Source organism: Mchenga conophoros, linkage group LG20 (assembly GCF_057382185.1).
Source record: "Mchenga conophoros isolate Kocher_MC1m ecotype Shallow Benthic linkage group LG20, M_conophoros_male_GT1.1, whole genome shotgun sequence".
Taxonomy (NCBI): domain Eukaryota; kingdom Metazoa; phylum Chordata; class Actinopteri; order Cichliformes; family Cichlidae; genus Mchenga; species Mchenga conophoros.
Window position 1 is genome coordinate 18711849 of NC_140545.1, and position 4822 is coordinate 18716670.

Here is a 4822-nt window from a genome sequence, read left to right on the forward strand (position 1 = left end):
TGCAGATGATGAGTTCAAACAGGTGCCATTCATACAGGTAACGAGTGGGGGACAGAAAAGCTTCTTACAGAAGATGTTACAGGTCTGTGAGAGCCAGAGACTTTCCTTGTTTGAGGTGATCAAATACTTATTTTCCACCCTAATTTACGAATAAATTCTTTACAAATCCTACCATGTGAATTAATGGATTTTTTTTTCACATTCTGTCTCTCACAGTTGACGTGTACCTCTGGTGCAAATTACTGACCTCTGTCATCATTTTAAGTGGGGGAACTTGCACAATCGGTGGCTGACTAAATACTTTTTTGCCCCACTGTAAATCGGAGGTCCAAGACAGTGGCCTCCTCCATGAATCTCTGGATATCAGTGTCCTTAAATTTTAAAAGGGAGGAAAATGTGACATCATGACTATCCTTAAGTATTTATAACTGTCATTTTATTTATGATAAATGAATCCTAGTATCGTTTGGAAAGATCTTTCCAAATGTTCTCCTTTATGCTCCTTGTGAAGGCAAAGTCATCTTCTTGTACGGTGTAGTGTTGCTGTAGCTTTTGCAGGATGGGCAAAATCTCACCACAGGTCTGACTTTTGTCGCTGGAAACTGCTAGTGTGGAGGTGTAGTGCTTCTGCATGAGTACCACAAACTCCTCTACTTTTCTTAAGTCGTCATTGCCGAACCTGAGTACAAGTTAAGCCATATACCCATTATTTTTCAGTACTACTCAGCTTTCCTTTTCCATTGACTTTCTTATCTGTGGATCGATGGCTGGAGCCTGGATGGCAGGAAACTGCTGCTAGAATCTCTCCATCATCAAATACAGAGAGGTCCATCTGGTCTTTACATCTAGGAGCAGCATATGCTTGGGCAGCTCTGGGGAGTATTGTATTCACAACTTAAATGCTAATGTAATATTCCTTATCTTAGTTTATACATTTACTTTGATCATGATCTAATGATTTACATATACACAATCTGAACAAACTATTTACTATGCTTACTGAGCAACTCTTGCTTCTCCTTCAGGACCACTTTTGCCATGTTGTTCATCCATACAATCACAGAGTGACTTCTTGCCGCCCAGTTGGAAATGGCAAGACAGTTGTAGAGCTTCTGAGCTCAAAGGTTCAGGGTGTGTGCAAAGCATGGAAACTTGAGAATTTGTAGCTTTTTGACAGCTACATCCATGTTGGCCGCATTATCAATAGGGATGGGTACTGATATCCGGTGCCATTATGGCACTGGTTCTGACATAAATGGTAGTAATCATACCGAAAAGCAGTGCACATTTCGGTGCTTTATTTCAGTGTTTTTTTTTCCTGACATGTCATACACATTGGATTCTAGCCAATCATTTTACCTTTCCAAGGACAGTAGGCCGACCCAGGTGTACGTTCTTTTAGAGCAGAGCTACAGATTAAAAATGCCCAAGGCGAAGCGGTCAAAAGTCTGGCTATACTTCACAGCAAAATATGCAAACTCAGCAACCTGCAGCAAGTGCTTTAAGGTAATATTGTGCAAAAGAAGTAACACCTCGAATCTGATAAAACACCTGGCAACGCATACCGATTTTTTAAAAGCTGAGAAATGCACCGTATTTGATAACTTGCTGCAAGACCTCACACCGAGCACATCTACTGCGGGTGTGGTGCCTGTTATCGGACTTGGAGTTAGCAACATCCCCCAAGAACCCGAAGAGGAGAGTCCTGGCCCTTGCCCTGCCAGTGTAGCAGAAATGATGACGGATGATGATGGCAGCAGCAGCCGTTCTTCTCTGGGTGAGTAGCTTCGTGTGTAAATTACGGTGAGTAGGCTAACCACGTTATTAAATTAATACACATAAGGTGAACTAGCAAACACTGTCGTAGTTACATGTGGCTGTCTTCTTGATAGCAGATACTCCCTTTGCCCTGGCCAAAAAGGCTAAAATGACCAAAGAAAAAATGGAAAACAACTAAACATGAGAGGTTTGTGGACAATGTTTGTGTTTTTTCCATTGTTTAAGCACTGCTTCCAGCCAAGAGTGATACCATATATGCCCTTAGCTTGAGAAAAGGCTAACATTGTGATCATTTTACAAAAGAACACAGCTAAACATGAGAGGTTTTAGGACAAAGTTTGTGTTTTCCATTGTTTAAGCACCAGTTCCAACCAAAGCAGGTATGTTATATCAACAGAAAAGGCTAACTTGGTTATCATTTTGCAGAAAAAAGAGACTGCTAAAAATATAAGCATAAGACATTTTTGGACAAAGTTTGTGTGTTACATTCTTTAAGCACAGGTTCGAGCACCCTTTAAGTACCACCACCGTTTCAAAAGTACCGGTTTGGCACCGGTATCGGACAAAACCTAAACGATACCCATCCCTAATTATCAACAGTGGCTGCCACAACCTTGTCTTTGATACCATACTCCTCCAAGATCTCATCAATCTCTTCTGCTACAGCTGCTCCTGTCTATGCCTGGTACACTGGTTTGGTTTTGAGGACTTTTTCTTGAGCCTGGCCATTCCTGACATAATGCAGCTGTGAGGTAATGATCTTGACTAAAACTTGTCCATCCATCTGCAGTGATGGCTACCTTCAACACATGTTTCAGGTCAGAAATCAGATTTGCCTTTTCAACTGCATACCAAGCAGGGATCAAGTGGTTGGTTAAACTGTCTCTGTTTGGGGCTTTGTACTTAGGGGTCAGAGTCTTTATCATTTCTCTAAAAAATATACAAATGGAAACGGATGAAACATTTGGTAAGAGGAGAACATGCAACTTTGACATTCCCTGACTTAGCCTACAACTAAACACATTCACTTACCGAAACTCGGGGGCATCTACTGTGCCTTTTACCACAAACTTAGTCACTACTCGGTGACATTCATCTATCCTGGCCTGCATCATTTTACTTTTCCCTGCCTCTGTGACAGGAGAAGCTACCGGTAGACTGCAGCGAGAACTGCCAGCATCTGAGCCAGCCAGACTCTGTCTTTCTCTCTCTTGTCACGGTTATCTAAATGCAATGCACAGTAATAGCAGGTTTTGCAATAAGGCAAATCACGCTAACATAATATGCAATGTTAGTTGATTAGTTACCGGCCCTATTAACAGGAGAAGACATGCAAACGTTACCGCTGCTGCTGGGTTGAGCTTCACTAGTTCGGAGCGAATCAAAAACACAACATTCATTTAACGTTATCTAGTGTTTTGTGAGCAAATGCTTCTGTATATTTGTAGAGTAAGCGTTTGAGCGTTTGTGCCGCTTAGGCACCATGTTTCCTACTGGGTAAAACAACATGGTGACATCATTCGAGGCGACTGGAATCGATAGGGGAATTGTTTGCAAAAATGGCAAACAATTCCAAGGTATTGAAACAGTGGGAACCGGTTCTCAACAAGGATCGGTGTTCAATTCCCATCCCTAGCCATAACGTTGTTGGTGCCTGTCGTAGTGGTAACCCCCCCCCCCCCCCCCCAAATGATGGACACCAGAGGTAAAGGAAGCCACCATGACTCACACAGTGGCTGAAGCAAAAACTTGGGTGTGGGAGGAGTTCGGAGATGTCTATTTCTGGGGCAAGGTCACCGAGGCAGTTAGACAACTCCTTGGTAGCAGGGGCCTGAAGGCTCTGGGTGTTGGTGGCAGGAGCCTGAAGGCTCTGGATGTTGGAGGGCAGTCTTGGTTGACACACCTCTACAATGTTGCATGGAGATTAGGGGTGATACCTCTGGATTGGCAGACTGGGATGGTGGTTTCCACAGGGTTTGTTCCAACTATAGTGGGATCAGACTCCTCAGCCTCACTGGGAAAGTCTATGCTGGCAAGGAGAGTCCATCTGTTAGTCAAACTTCAGATACAGGAGGAACAATGGGCTTTTCATCCTGGTCATGGAACACTGGACCAGCTCTTTATCCTTGCTTGAGGCTGCATGAGAGTTTGTCCAACCAGTCTAGATGTGCTTTGTGGACTTGGAGAATACATTCGACCATGTCCCTCAGAGGTCCGTGTGGGTGGCGCTTACCTATTTCTATGGGCTATTTGATCCGTATACAATGCTGCAGGAGCTTGGTCTGCATAGATTTAGCAGCATAACATCAGCAATTTCAGTCTTACAATCTCCTTTAAGAGGGCAATTCGCCATTCAACCCTAGTATAGTTTATACTGCATAGGGACCTCCATCCTGACTTCTAACAACATTGGTCATAATCAGTAGGTCAACCCCGAAATTTATCTCCAAGACATTAATATGTTGTAAGTGTGGTCAACTGTTGACATTTTCCTGTTGGGGAATGTTGCATCGATGAACAGGCATGCTTTTCTGTGTAAATAAATCTGACAATTCATAGTAGTTCTCTAAATCCAATTCAACTACTTGCAATTCTGAGATGATATGGCTACTGACCATTTTCTATTGACCCATTGTACATAAGAGAATGCCAGTTTTCCTTCAAAATGATGCTGAACTCCCAGGATCCAGAAAAGTATATGTTATCAGTTACTGGGGGCCTTTCTTGGACTTCACTCACTGGGATTATGGAGAGAGCACTGTTTTGCTCACTGACCCCAGTAATACCACTGCTTTGAACAGAATACAGAGACCCTTCATGTTCATGTGATGGTTCTCCTTCTCCTTTAGTTTGAACTGAAAAACTTTCTCCCTTCTTGGGGTGGACATGGGTGTTTCTGATTACACGACACATTTCCTACAGTCCTTGCTTCATACAGCTATAAAATACACCCCATTCTCTTTCAAAAAGGAAAATCTTTCACTGTGCAATGTTCCTTCAAATGAAGGACACAGATTTAGCATATGCCCAGCTCCACAAAACA

The 4822-nt window shown here is 42.8% G+C and overlaps 1 pseudogene; it reads right to left on the minus strand.

Annotated features, from left to right (window-relative positions):
* Positions 1-293: 293 nt before the first annotated feature.
* LOC146550616 (uncharacterized) lies at positions 294-2705 on the minus strand (annotated as a pseudogene).
* Between the last annotated feature and the right edge of the window lie 2117 nt (positions 2706-4822).